A 14169-nucleotide genomic window follows, 5' to 3' on the forward strand; every position below is an offset into this window, starting at 1 on the left:
GCTGATTCCTGCAGAGTATATTTCTAGTCTCCAGAAGAGTCATTATACTCGAACATAATACGTGTTCCAAAATTCTACAACTGATCGACGTTAGAGATATAGGTCTATAATTCTGCACATCTGTTCCACCTCCCTTCTTGAAAACGGGGATGACCTGTGCCCTTTTCCAACCCTTTGGAACGCTACACTCTTCTAGAGACCTACGGTACACCGCTGCATGAAGGAGGGCAAGTTCCTTCGTTTACTCTGTGTAAAATCGAACTGATATCCCATCAGGTCCAGCGGCATTTCCTCTTTTGAGGGATTTTAATTGTTTCTCTATCACTGTGTCGTCTATTTCGATATCTACCATTTAGTCATCTGTGCGACAATCTAGCGAAGGAACTACAGTGCAGTCTTCCTCTGTGAAACAACTTTGAAAAAAGACATTTAGTATTTCGGCCTTTAGTCTGTCATCCTCTGTTTCAGTACCATTTTGGTCACAGAGTGTCTGGACATTTTGTTTTGATCCACCGACCGCTTTGACATAAGATCAAAATTTCTTAGGATTTTCTACCAAGTCAGTACATAGAACTTTACTTTCGAATTCATTGAACGCCTCTCGCATAGCCCTCCTCACACTACATTTCGCTTCGCGTAATTTTTGTTTGTCTGCAAGGCTTTGGCTATGTTTATATCTGCTGTGAAGTTCCCTTTGCTTCCGCAGCAGTTTTCTAACTCGGTTGTTGTACCACGGTGGCTCTTTCCCATATCTTACAATCTTGCTTGGCACATACTCATCTAACGAATATTGTACGATGGTTTTGAACTTTGTCCACTGATCCTCAACACTATGTGTACTTGAGACAAAGCTTTTTTGTTGAGCCGTCTGGTACTCTGAAATCTGGTTTTGTCACTTTTGCTAAACAGAAAAATCTTCCTACCCTTTTTAATATTTCTATTTACGGCTGAAATCATCGATGCCGTAACCCCTTTATGGTCGCTGATTCCCTGTTCTGCTTTAACTGTTTCAAATAGTTCGGGTCTGTTTGTCACCAGAAGGTCTAATATGTTATCGCCACGAGTCGGTTCTCTGTTTAACTGCTCAATGTAGTTTTCAGATAAAGCACTTAAAAAAAAGTTTCACTGGACTCTTTTTCCCTGCCACCTGTTATGAAGTTAGAGTCTCCCAGTCTATATCCGGCAAATTAAGATCTCCACCCAGAACTATAACATGGTGGGGAAATCTACTCTTTATCGTGTGGCTAGGGTCTCCCGTCGGGTAGACAGCCTGGTGCAGGTCTTTCGATTTAACGCCACTTCGGCGACCTACGCGTTGATAGGGATGAAATGATGATGATACTGACAACACAACACCCAGTCCCTGAGCGCAGAAAATCTCCGACCCAGCTGGGAATCGAACCCAGGCTCTTAGGATTGACAGTCTGTTCACGCTGGCCACTCAGCTACCGGGGGCCAGAAACTCTTTAAACCATTCTTAATTGTTTTTTCATCAGATAGATTACATTCATACACACGACGATAATTTCTTTGCACAGTAATCGGCGATTTTGTTTCTGCAAACCACACTACTGTTTGCACGCGCTGTTGTGGAGTCGCCATTTTCACTTCATGCGACCATGCTGCTCTCTGGTGACGATACTTGGCACTTACGATGCGTGAATATAAATTCTTTGAGATGCTCTACAATGTGATGCATTTTTCACTGTCGTATCTACTGTGATTTTTCTCTCCTGGGTCTTTGAAATCAGGGAGGTTTGTATGGGACACGCTGTATATCAATAACGTATGAACCTTTCAATTCAGAACTGTTCGATAGTTGATATTTACTTGCAAAAAATGGAGAAATAGGTAATGAATTGGGAGTATTAACAAAGACAGGAAAGAAAATACTTTAATGTGAGGATTTTTTAACACGACTACGAATAATACAGGACAGGGGCCTTTATTTTCCCGTTAATATTTTCACAGATTTGATGCAGACCCCACGAATGACTTAACTCAGCACCTCAGAGTTGCACTTGCAGCGTACTTTCTCAGTTATTTGCTGGATATATCTTAGCCTCTGTCTTCCTCTACAGTTTTTTCCATTTACAGCTCCCTCTAGTTTCAGGGATATTATTCCCTTAACGTCTTAACACACGCCCTATCGTTCTGGTGAAGGGGGCCAAACCGAGGCAAAGAAGGATGAAGTTGGAAATCGGCCACTGCCTCTTCTGATAGTATCAGTGAACTCTTCCGGGGATTCCGGGGCCTGTTTAACACTAGACGACTCGACAAAGATTTGATGCCTGCACCTCCCGGATATGTATCTAGTGCCTTAAACATTGCTCCACTTTCGCCACTTGTTTATAGGGAGGGTTGATTCCAAGCTTGAGTTTCTCCCCGTGAATAAAATGTTAAAATAGCTTACTGGAAAGAAGGCGTATTTCGAAAGATGCACGCTCCGAAATGTAACCAAGCGGCGTCTGCCTCTGATGCATGATTCGTGTCGTTTGCGAATACCGTTATTATGGCACGTGTTGATTCTGGCTCTTGTGACACATTAAAGGGAGTAGACCCTTTCACTGTAAAACGTTTCAAGCCTATTAACGGCTATGACAGGATTCACAGGAGAGTAAGACGTTTGAAGACAACAGTCCTGTTCGTGTAGACAACATAAGAAGAAATAAATCACAACAACACATGTCTTAGATAGCGACCACAACAGGAACCTACAGATACTGTCTTTTATGTTATACATTTTAATGATCTTTATGGCAACCAGATGACAATTTATTTCGGATGACTAACAGCCATCTTCAAATCTATGGAAATAAGCTGAAGAATAGCCTTTCAGTTAATGTGAATGTCAAATCTTCGACTTTCTAACCACAGACAGATCAGTCGAGTTCGGCCGACCGTCGTGTCATCCATAAGACTATGGCGTCATTTCGATGTGTTAGGGGGGGGGGGGGGGGGGTTCAGCACACTGCTCTCCAGACCGTTGTCAGTTAGTAGACGTGGAGCCGCTACTGTTCGGTTAAGTGGCTCCCCAACTGGCGTCACCAGGCTGAGTGAACCGAGTTTCGGACCTCCCATGAAGATTCGAAACCCTGTCACCTGTGTGGAAGACATCCTCAATGACCATTTGGCCACGGAACCAGACTTACGTGGAAACCTCCTACCGATATTTAAAAACCATAAACATTTTATAAAGGTATTAAAACACTAAAAATAGTTTAATACTTTTACAGAAAATGAATTTTTTAAATACTGGTTCAAGGTTTTCACAGTAACTGAAAGAATTTTTTCTTTTTTTCCCCCATAGTTCTGAGGATGGTTACTACTCAACTGAAAGCGGTTATCACATTATTTTATGTTCCGATTACGAAAGTTAAAATTTATAATTAAAAATTCAGATCGCTGAGTTTGCCTTACCGGCCCAGATATCCGAGAATACCAACGCACCTACTTCTGGAACATGGGGAGGCGAGTCAGCCCAGCATCGCATCCTCCTTACACTTTAACAACGAGGAACGGATGTGGGATTTTAGGTGATTTCATGCATCCAGTTTGGTAAATACTGGATTAGTACCTGCACCCCACCACACGTACACACTACGCTAACACTTGTTGTTATTGTGGTCTTCAGTCCTGAGACTGGTTTGATGCAGCTCTCCATGCTACTCTATCCTGTGCAAGCTTCTGCATCTCCCACTACGTATTGCACCCTACATCCCTCTGAATCTGCTTAGTGTATCATCTCTTGGTCTCCCTCTAAGATTTTTACCCTCCACGCTGCCCTCCAATACTAAATTGATGATACCTTGACGCCTCAGAACATGTCCTACCAACCGAACCCTTCTTCTAGTCAAGTTCTGCTATAAACTTCTCTTCTCCCCAATCCTATTCTGTACCTCCTCATTAGTAATGTGATCTACCCATCTAATCTTCAGCATTCTTCTGTAGCACCACATTTCGAAAGCTTCTATTCTCTTCTTGTCCAAACTAGTTATCGTCCATGTTTCACTTCCATACATGGCTACACTCCATACAAATAATTTCAGAAACGACTTCTTGACACTTAAATCTATACTCGATGTTAACAAATTTCTCTTCTTCAGACACGCTTCCCTTGCCATACCCAGTCTACATTTTATATCTTCTCTACTTCGCCCATCATCAGTTATTTTGCTCCCCAAATAGAAAAATTCCTTTACTACTTTGTCTCATTTTCTAATCTAATCCCCTCAGCATCATCCGACTTAATTCGACTACATTCCATTATCCTTGTTTTGCTTTTGTTGATGTTCATCTTATATCCTCCTTTAAAGACACTGTCCACTCCATTCAGCTGCTCTTCCAAGTCCTTTGCTGTCTCTGACAGAATTACAATGTCATCGGCGAACCTCAAAGTTTTCATTTCTTCTCCATGGATTTTAATACCTACTCCGAATTTTTCTTTTGTTTCCTTTACTGCTTGCTCAATATACAGATTGAACAAGATCGGGGAGAGTCTACAACCCTGTCTCACTCTCTTCCCAACCACTGCTTCCCTTTCATGTCCCTCGACTCTTGTAACTGCCTTATGGTTTCTGTACAAATTATAAATTGCCTTCGGCTCCCTGTATTTTACCCCTGCCACTTTTAGAATTTGAAAGAGAGTATTCCAGTCAACATTGTCAAAAGCTTTCTCTAAGTCTACAAAGGCTAGAAACGTAGGTTTGCCTTTTCTTAATCTAGCTTCTAAAATAAGTCGTAGGGTCAGTATTGCATCAGTGTTCCTATATTTCTACGGAATCCCAACTGATCTCCCCCAAGGTCGGCTTCTACCAGTTTTTCCATTCGTCTGTAAAGAATTTGCGTTAGTATTTTGCAGCTGTGACTTATTAAACTGATAGTTCGGTAATTTTCACATCTGTCAGCACCTGCTTTCTTTGGGATTGGAATTATTATATTCTTCTTGAAGTCTGAGGGTATTTCGCCTGTGTCATATTTCTTGCTCACCAGATGGTAGAGTTTTGCCAGGACTGGCTCTCCCAAGGCTTTCAGTAGTTCTAATGCAATGTTGTCTACTCCTGGGGCCTTGTTTCGACTCAGATCTTTCAGTGCTCTATCAAACTCTTCACGCAGTATTATATCTCCTATTTCATCTTCATCTACATCCTCTTCCATTTCTATAACATTGCCCTCAAGTACATCGCCCTTGTATAGACCCTCTATATACTCCTCCCACCTTCCTGCTTTCCCTTCTTTGCTTAGAACTGGGTTCCCATTCGAGCTCTTGATATTCATACAAGTGGTTCTCTTTTCTCCAAAGGTCTCTTTAATTTTCCTGTAGGCAGTATCTGTCTTACCCCTAGTGAGATAAGGCTCTACATCCCTACATCGGTCCTCTAGCCATCCCTGCTTAGCCACTTTGCACTTTCTGTCGATCTCATTTTTGAGACGTAATCCTTTTTGCCTGCTTTATTTACTGCATTATTATATTTTCTCCTTTCGTCAATTAAATTCAATATTTCTTCTGTCACCCAAGGATTTCTACTAGCCCTCGTTTTTTTACCTACTTGATCCTCTGCTGCCTTCACTACTTCATCCCTCAAAGCTACCCATTCTTCTTCTAATGTATTTCTTTCCCCCATTCTTGTCAATTGTTCCCTTATGCTCTCCCTGAAACTCTGTACAACCTCTGTTTTAGTCATTTTATCCAGGTCCCATCTCCTTAAATTCCCACCTTTTTGCAGTTTCTTCAGTTTTAATTGCTGTTCATAACCAACAGATTGTGGTCAAGAGTCCACATCTGCCCCTGGAAATGTCTTACAATTTAAAACCTGGTTCCTAAATCTCTGTCTTACCATTATATAATCTATCTGATACCGTTTAGTATCTTCCGGCTTCTTCCATGTATACAACCTTCTTTTATGATTCTTGAACCAAGTGTTAGCTATGGTTAAGTTGTGCTCTATGTAAAATTCCACCAGGCGGTTTCCTCTTTCATTTCTTACCCCCAATCCATATTCACCTACTACATTTCCTTCTCTCACTTTTCCTACTACCGAATTCCAGTCACACATGACTAATAAATTTTCGTCTCCCTTCACTATCTGAATAATTTCTTTTATTTCATCATACATTTCTTCAATTTCTTCGTCATCTGCAGAGCTAGTTGGCATATAGACTTGTACTACTGTCGTAGGCGTGGGCTTCGTGTTTATCTTGGCCACAACAATGCGTTCACTGTGCTGTTTGTAGTAGCTTACCCGCATTCCTATAGTTTTACTCATTATTAAACTTACTCCTGCATTACGCCTATTTGATTTTGTATTTATAACCTTGTATTCACCTGACCAAAAGTCATATTCCTCCTGCCACCGAACTTCACTAATTCCTACTATATCCAAATTTAACCTATACATTTCCATTTTTAAATTTTCTAATCTACTTGCCCGATTAAGGGATCTGACATTCCACGCTCCGATCGGTAGAACGCCAGTTTTCTTTCTCCTGATAACGACGTCCTCCTGAGTAGTCCCCGCCCGGAGATCCGAAGGGGGGACTATTTTACCTCCGGAATATTTTACCCAAGAGGACGCTATCATCATTTATCCATACAGTAGAGCTGCATGCCCTCGTGAAAAATTACGGCCGTAGTTTCCCCTTGCTTTCAGCCATTCGCAGTACCAGCACAGCAAGGCCGTTTTGGTTATTGTTATAAGGCCAGATCAGTCAATCATCCAGACTGTTGCCCTTGCAACTACTGAAAAGCCTGCTGCCCCTCTTCAGGAACCACACGTTTGTCTGGCCTTTCAACAGACACCCCTACGTTGTGGTTGCGCCTACGGTACGGCTATCTGTGTCGCTGAGGCACCCAAGCGTCCCCACCAACGGCAAGGTTTATGGTTCATGGGGGGAGGACGCTAACACTTATAAAACGTTATCACACATGACTGTGAATCTACTCCAGACGCTGGTGAATGGGGTAGACAGATTCCTTTTCAGTCAGGTGCTGGCTTCAGGAAGGGTATCAAGCTACCAAATGCCACTAACACTGCCATAACCGATATATAACAATGTCGACCCGTAGGAAAAGTAGGAGAAAAACAGTGACTCCCTCACCAGACAATGTCAAATCTCACAACAGACTTCGTGCTTTATGTCCAATAAACGAAGTAGACCAGAGATAAGCAGAAGTGGCCTGATGAGATCTACACTAAAGTTACCAAAGTCGTGGGATAATGATATGCATGTGCAGATGGAGGTACTATCGTGTATACAAGATATAAAAAGAGCAGTGCATTAGATGAGCTGTCATTTGTCCACATGTGATTCATTTAAAAAGGTTTCCGAGATCATAATATCCGCACAACAGGAACTAACAGACTTTGAATGCTGACTGGCAGTTGGGGCTAGACGCACGGGGTATTTCATTTCAGAATCCGTTAGAGAATGCAATATTTAGAGGTCAACAGTGTCAAGAGTATGCAGAGAATACCACTTTTCAGGCATGACCTCTCACTACAGACAATACAGCGGCCGACGGTCTTCACGTAACGACCGAGAACAGTGGCATTCAAATGGTTCAAATGGCTCTTAGCACTATGGGACTTAACTTCTAATGAGGATTATATTTAACGAGTTTTAAAGAGGGATTTTTCTTCCCTCGAGAACCGCAAACTATGAGCTGGTTGCAACTTAAGATACGGAAATTATTTTTACTTTAGTTTTGTAACCAGATCTCTACCCTGACACGAAGATTTACTTGTAAAGTAAGACAACGTGCCAGATGTGTATTTATTTATATCTCTCCAGCTTTCTTAAACCCTTGGAGATCGTCACACTATATATCCTGAGAAGGTTTTCAGCGAAATTCTTTCATCTACACCTACATCTATCTGACAACTCTGTAGTTCACGCTTAAGTACCTGGCAGAGGTTTCATTGAACTATCTTCTGCCGGCCTCTGTGGACGAGCGATTCTAGGAGCTTCAGTCTGGAACCGCGCTGCTGCTACGGTGGCAGGTTCGAATCCTGCCTCGGGCATGGCTGTGTGGGATGTCCTTAGGTTAGTTGGGTTTAAGCAATTCTAAGTCTAGGGGACTGATGACTTCAGATGTTAAGTCCCATAGTGCTTAGAGCCATTTGAACCATTTTTTCGAACTACATTCAGACTCTCAAGTTCAGCCAACTCATGGCTGTACCAGACTCTTCCGTTTTTGTTTTGAATGGCCAGTGTCGGTTGGTCACAGCCAGTGTGCTCCCTGCCGCCGTTGGATAAGTAGCTGCCAGCAGTAAGTCGTATACTCCTAGCTCACTCATTTGTTATATATTTTAATTATTAATTTCTTTGCGTGTTTTTGGTACTTGCATTGTTTAATTCATAAATTTTGGGGCGTATTATAGAATTTGAGAGTTGTAGCATAGCGTTTTTAGTACCTGCATAGTGTAAATTCGCGTAGTCGTCTGTTTTCTGTTTTTGTTTTGAACGGCCAGTGTCGGTTGGTCACAGCCAGTGTGCTCCCTGCCGCCGTTGGATAAGCAGCTGCCAGAAGAAAGTCGTATACTCCTAGCTCACTCATTTGTTACATAGTTTAATTCTTAATTTCATTGCGTGTTTTTGGTACTTGCATTGTTTAATTCCTAAATTTCGGCCGCATTATAGTATTTGAGAGTTGTAGCATCGCGATTTAGTACCTGAATAGTGTAAAATCGTCTAGTCTCCTTCCGCCGCCAAGCAGTGTGTCAGCAGTGCGCAAGTAGCAGCATTATTGCATTTACTAGACAACCTTGTATTATAATAACCGTTTAAATTTTGTGTCGATTTGTTTGTGCTCTCTGTAGATTAATTTAGACGTTTTTTGCACAACAATTTTTAGCTTGGATAGAGACTGCAACTGCTGTGTTCGGATGCAGGCTGAGTTGGCATCCCTTCGCTCCCAGCTTCAGGCAGTGTTGACCTCGGTCACACAGCTTGAGGCTGTTGCCAATGGGCATTACTGTGGGGGTCCGGATGGGGGTTTGTCGGGGACGGCCAGCTCGTCCCACGCATCCCCCGATCGGACTACGACTGTGGCTGCCCTGGGATACTGCCCACATTGAGGCTGATCCCTCACCTCTGGTAGAGTGGGAGGTCGTCTCGAGGTGTGGCAGGGGGCGAAAGACATTCCGGTGGGCTGAACGGAAGGCCTCTCCAGTTTGTCTGACGAATCGGTTTCAGGCTCTGTCTCCGTCTGATACTGTTGTTCGGCCAGAGATGGCTGCTTGTCCTGCTCCAGGGGTTGTCCCTCAGTCTGCAAGATCCGGGCAGTCGCAGAGGTTGGGCTTACTGGTAGTTGGGAGCTCCAACGTCAGGCGCGTAATGGGGCCCCTTAGGGATATGGCAGCAAGAGAGGGGAATGAAACCATTGTGCTCTCCGTGTGCATACCGGGGGGAGTCATTCCAGATGTGGAAAGGGTCCTTCCGGATGCCATCAAGGGTTCAGGGTGCACCCATCTGCAGGTGGTCGCTCATGTCGGCACCAATGATGTGTGTCGCTGTGGATCGGAGGAAATCCTCTCTGGCTCCCGGCGGCTATCTGATTTGGTGAAGACTGCCAGTCTCGCTAGCGGGATGAAAGCAGAGCTCACCATCTGCAGCATCGTCGACAGGACTGACTGCGGACCTTTGGTACAGAGCCGAGTGGAGGGTCTGAATCAGAGGCTGAGACGGTTCTGCGACCGTGTGGGCTGCAGATTCCTCGACTTGCGCCATAGTGTGGCGGGGTTTCGTGTTCCGCTGGATAGGTCAGGAGTCCACTACACGCAGCAAGCGGCTACACCGATAGCAGGGGTTGTGTGGCGTGGACTGGGCGGTTTTTTAGGTTAGATGGCCTCGGGCAAGTACAGAATGGGCAACAGCCTCAAAGGGTGCGGGGCAAAGTCAGGACATGCGGGGACCAAGCAGCAATCGGTATTGTAATTGTAAACTCTCGAAGCTGCATTGGTACAGTACCGGAACTTCAAGCACTGATAGATAGCACCGAATCTGAAATCGTTATAGGTACAGAAAGCTGGCTGAAGCAAGAGATAAATTCAGCAAAATTTTTTACAAAGGCACAGACGGCGTTTAGAAAGGATAGACTGCATGCAACCGGTGGTGGTGTGTTTGTCGCTGTTAGTAGTAGTTTATCCTGTAGTGAAGTTGAAGTGGATAGTTCCTGTGAAATATTATGGGTGAAGGTTACACTCAACAACCAAGCTAGGTTAATAATTGGCTCCTTTTACCGACCTACCGACTCAGCAGCTTTAGTGGCAGAAAAACTGAGAGAAAATTTGGAATACATTGCACAAAAATTTTCTCAGCATATTATCTTAGGTGGAGATTTCAATTTACCAGATATAGACTGGGACACTCAGATGTTCAGGACGGGTTGTAGGGACAGGGCATCGAGTGACATTATACTGAGTGCACTATCCGAAAATTATTTCGAGCAATTAAACAGAGAACCGACTCGTGGAGATAACACCTTGGACCTACTCTTAACAAATAGATCCGAACTTTTCGACTCAAACAATGGTTCAAATGGCTCTGAGCACCATGGGACTTATCATCTGTGGTCATCAGTCCCCTAGAACTTAGAACTACTTAAACCTAACTAACCTAAGGACATCACATACATCTATGCCCGAGGCAGGATTCGAACCTGCGACCGTAGCGGTGGCGCGGATCCGGATTGAGCGCCTAGAACCGCGAGACCACAGCGGCCGGCAACTTTTCGACTCTGTATGTGCAGAACAGGGAACCAGTGATCATAAGGCCGTTGCAGCATCCCTGAATATGGAAGTTAATAGGAATATAAAAAAAGGGAGGAAGGTTATCTGTTTAGGAAGAGTAATAGAAGGCAGATTTCAGACTACCTAACAGATCAAAACGAAAATTTCTGTTCCGACACTGACAATGTTGAGTGTTTATGGAAAAAGTTTAAGGCAATTGTAAAATGTGTTTTAGACAGGTACGTGCCGAGTAAAACTGTGATGGACGGGAAAAAACCACCGTGGTTCAAAAACAAAGTTAGGAAACTACTACGAAAGCAAAGAGAGCTTCACTCCAAGTTTACACGCAGCCAAAACCTCTCAAACAAACAGAAGCTAAACTATGTCAAAGTTAGCGTAAGGAGGGCTATGCGTGAAGCGTTCAGTGAATTCGAAAGTAAAATACTATGTACCGACTTGACAGAAAATCCTAGGAACTTCTGGTCTTACTTTAAATCAGTATGTGGCTCGAAACAGCATATCCAGATACTCCGGGATGATGATGGCATTGAAACAGAGGATGACACGCGTAAATCTGAAATACTAAACACCTTTTTCCAAAGGTGTTTTACAGAGGAAGACCGCACTGCATTTCCTTCTCTAAATCCTTGCACGAACAAAAAAATGGCTGACATCGACATAAGTGTCCAACAGAGGAAAGTCCACTGGACCTGACGGGATACCAAATCGATTCTACACAAAGTACGCGAAAGAACTTGCCCCCCTTCTAACAGCCATGGAACGCACGTCTCTAGAGGAACGGAAGGTTCCAAATGATTGTAAAAGAGCACAGGTAGTCCCAGTCTTCAAGAAGGGTCGTCGATCAGATGCGCAAAACTATAGACCTATATCTCCGAAGTCGAACTGTTGTAGAATTTTAGAACATGTTTTTTGTTCGAGTATCATGTCGTTATTGGAAACCCAGAATCTACTCTGTAGGAATCAACATGGATTCCGGAAACAGCGATCGTGTGAGACCCAACTCGCTTTACTTGTTCATGAGACCCAGAAAATATTGGATACAGCCTCCCAGGTAGGTGCTGTTTTCCTTGACTTCCGGAAGGCGTTCGATACAGTTCCGCACTGTCGCCTGATAAACAAAGTAAGAGCCTACGGAATATCAGACCAGCTGTGTGGCTGGATTGAAGAGTTTTTAGCAAACAGAACACAGCATGTTGTTATCAATGGAGAGACGTCTACAGACGTTAAAGTAACCTCTGGCGTGCCACAGGGGAGTGCTATGGGACCATTGCTTTTCACAATATATATAAATGACCTAATAGATAGTGTCGGAAGTTCCATGCTGCTTTTCGCGGATGATGATGTAGTATACAGAGAAGTTGCAGCATTAGAAAATTGTAGCGAAATGCAGGAAGATCTGCAGCGGATAGGCACTTGCTGCAGGGAGTGGCAACTGACTCTTAACATAGACAAATGTAATGTATTGCGAATACATAGAAAGAAGGATCCTTTATTGTATGATTATATGAAAGCGGAACAAACACTGGAAGCAGTTACTTCTGTAAAACATCTGGGGGTATGCGTGCGGAACGATTTGAAGTGGAATGATCATATAAAATTAATTGTTGGTAAGGCGGGTACCAGGTTGAGATTCATTGGGAGAGTCCTTAGAAAATGTAGTCCAGCAACAAAGGAGATGGCTTACAAAACACTCGTTCGACCTATACTTGAGTATTGCTCATCAGTGTGGGATCCGTACCACATCGGGTTGATGGAGGAGATAGAGAAGGTCCAAAGAAGAGCGGCGCGTTGTAGCTTGCTGTCCAGGTTTCGAAAGGGTGCGTTTCTGGATAAGGTATCGAATATATTGCTGCCCCCTACATATACCCCCCGAGGAGGTCACGAATGAAAAATTAGAGAGATTAGAGTGCGCACGGAGGCTTTCAGACAGTCGTTCTTCCCGCGAACCATACGCGACTGGAACAGAAAAGAGAGGTAATGACAGTGGCATGTAAAGTGCCCTCCGCCACACATCGTTGGGTGGCTTGCGGAGTATAAATGTAGATGTAGATGTAGATATAGACTCTTCAGTATGTAGCTTCCTCTATAGGCTTCATTGACTCTTTATTGTTAGATAGTATACTTGACCATGTTCTTACCTGTGATCAGGAGACTTTAGGTGTTGGTAAGAATGTTGGATATTTTACCTGTATGTCGCTTTCTTTTAATTCCTGACTGGTTTACTCTGCTCGGCACAAACTCTTTCTTCTGATGGACTGTTTTGGTTGAAAGAGAGCTGTAACCACTTCCAAAAAATAGTATGACGGCCCGAATATGCTATGTGAAAATCCTGTTGTTTAGGAATATTGTAACGCCTAGTCTTATCTAACATCTCTGAATGCTCTACGTCATACACTTATTACATTTGCAGTTGTGACTGTCTCCGTGATTTTGGTCTAAGAAAGAAACTAGTTCGTGAATAAAGAAAGTTTGTGGCAGAATTCACAGAAAAGTAAATAGTTTTTGATGTTTCTGAGTAACAGTCATATAATAATTTTTAAATGAACGCATATTTAATTTCGATCCTGGTTTTGGCCTTTTATGCCATTTTCAAGTTATTGAGTTTATGTCATTAACCTATATTTCAGAACATCAAGCTACATATTGGCCATAATTGTAAGAAAAATGTTCGCTCCCCACGAAATGCCAGATGCAAAAAGCAGAAACCTGGGTCGTTATTAAATAAAAAAATATACAGTCAAATGGCGGTGCGTTCCTTTACAAAATCACAGAAAAGTGTATTTGGTTTGTGGTTGGTACAATGGACGGCCGAGAACTGAATGAAAGGCGAAGGCAAAATAGCCATACATTTACATCTACCATCCGTGAACTGCCATGCGGAGTATGATGGAGGTTGCATTATTTACCACTGTTATTTCCCGCCTTTACTGTTCCATTCGCGAATTGTGAGGGGAAAGATCTGCTGTCGATAATCTTACGCATGCGTACAAATGTTTCTGATTTTATGGCCGTGTCCATCTCGAGGCGGAAAAAAATGGTTCAAGTGGTTCTAAGGACTATGGGCCTTAACTGCTGAGGTCATCAGACGCCTAGACTTAGAACTAATTAAAATTAACTAGCCTAAGGACATCACACGCATCCATGACCGAGGCAGGATTCGAACTTGCGACCGTAGCAGCAGCGTGGTGCTAGACTGAAGGGCCTAGAACCTCTCGACCACAATGGCCGGCATTTCGAGGCGATACAAGTGGAAGAAAGTAATATATTTGTTTTTATTGGAACGTAGACACTTGGAATTTTAACAGCGAACTTTTCAGTGTGCACAGTGCCACACTTGTTATAAGTTATGAGCCAGTGTTACACTTACTGAGAAGGGAAAATCCTCATCCCTCCTCCTCCCTCAGATCAGCGATAAGGT

The sequence above is a fragment of the Schistocerca gregaria genome, chromosome 7 (assembly GCF_023897955.1).
Source record: "Schistocerca gregaria isolate iqSchGreg1 chromosome 7, iqSchGreg1.2, whole genome shotgun sequence".
In the NCBI taxonomy this organism is placed as follows: Eukaryota; Metazoa; Arthropoda; class Insecta; order Orthoptera; family Acrididae; genus Schistocerca; species Schistocerca gregaria.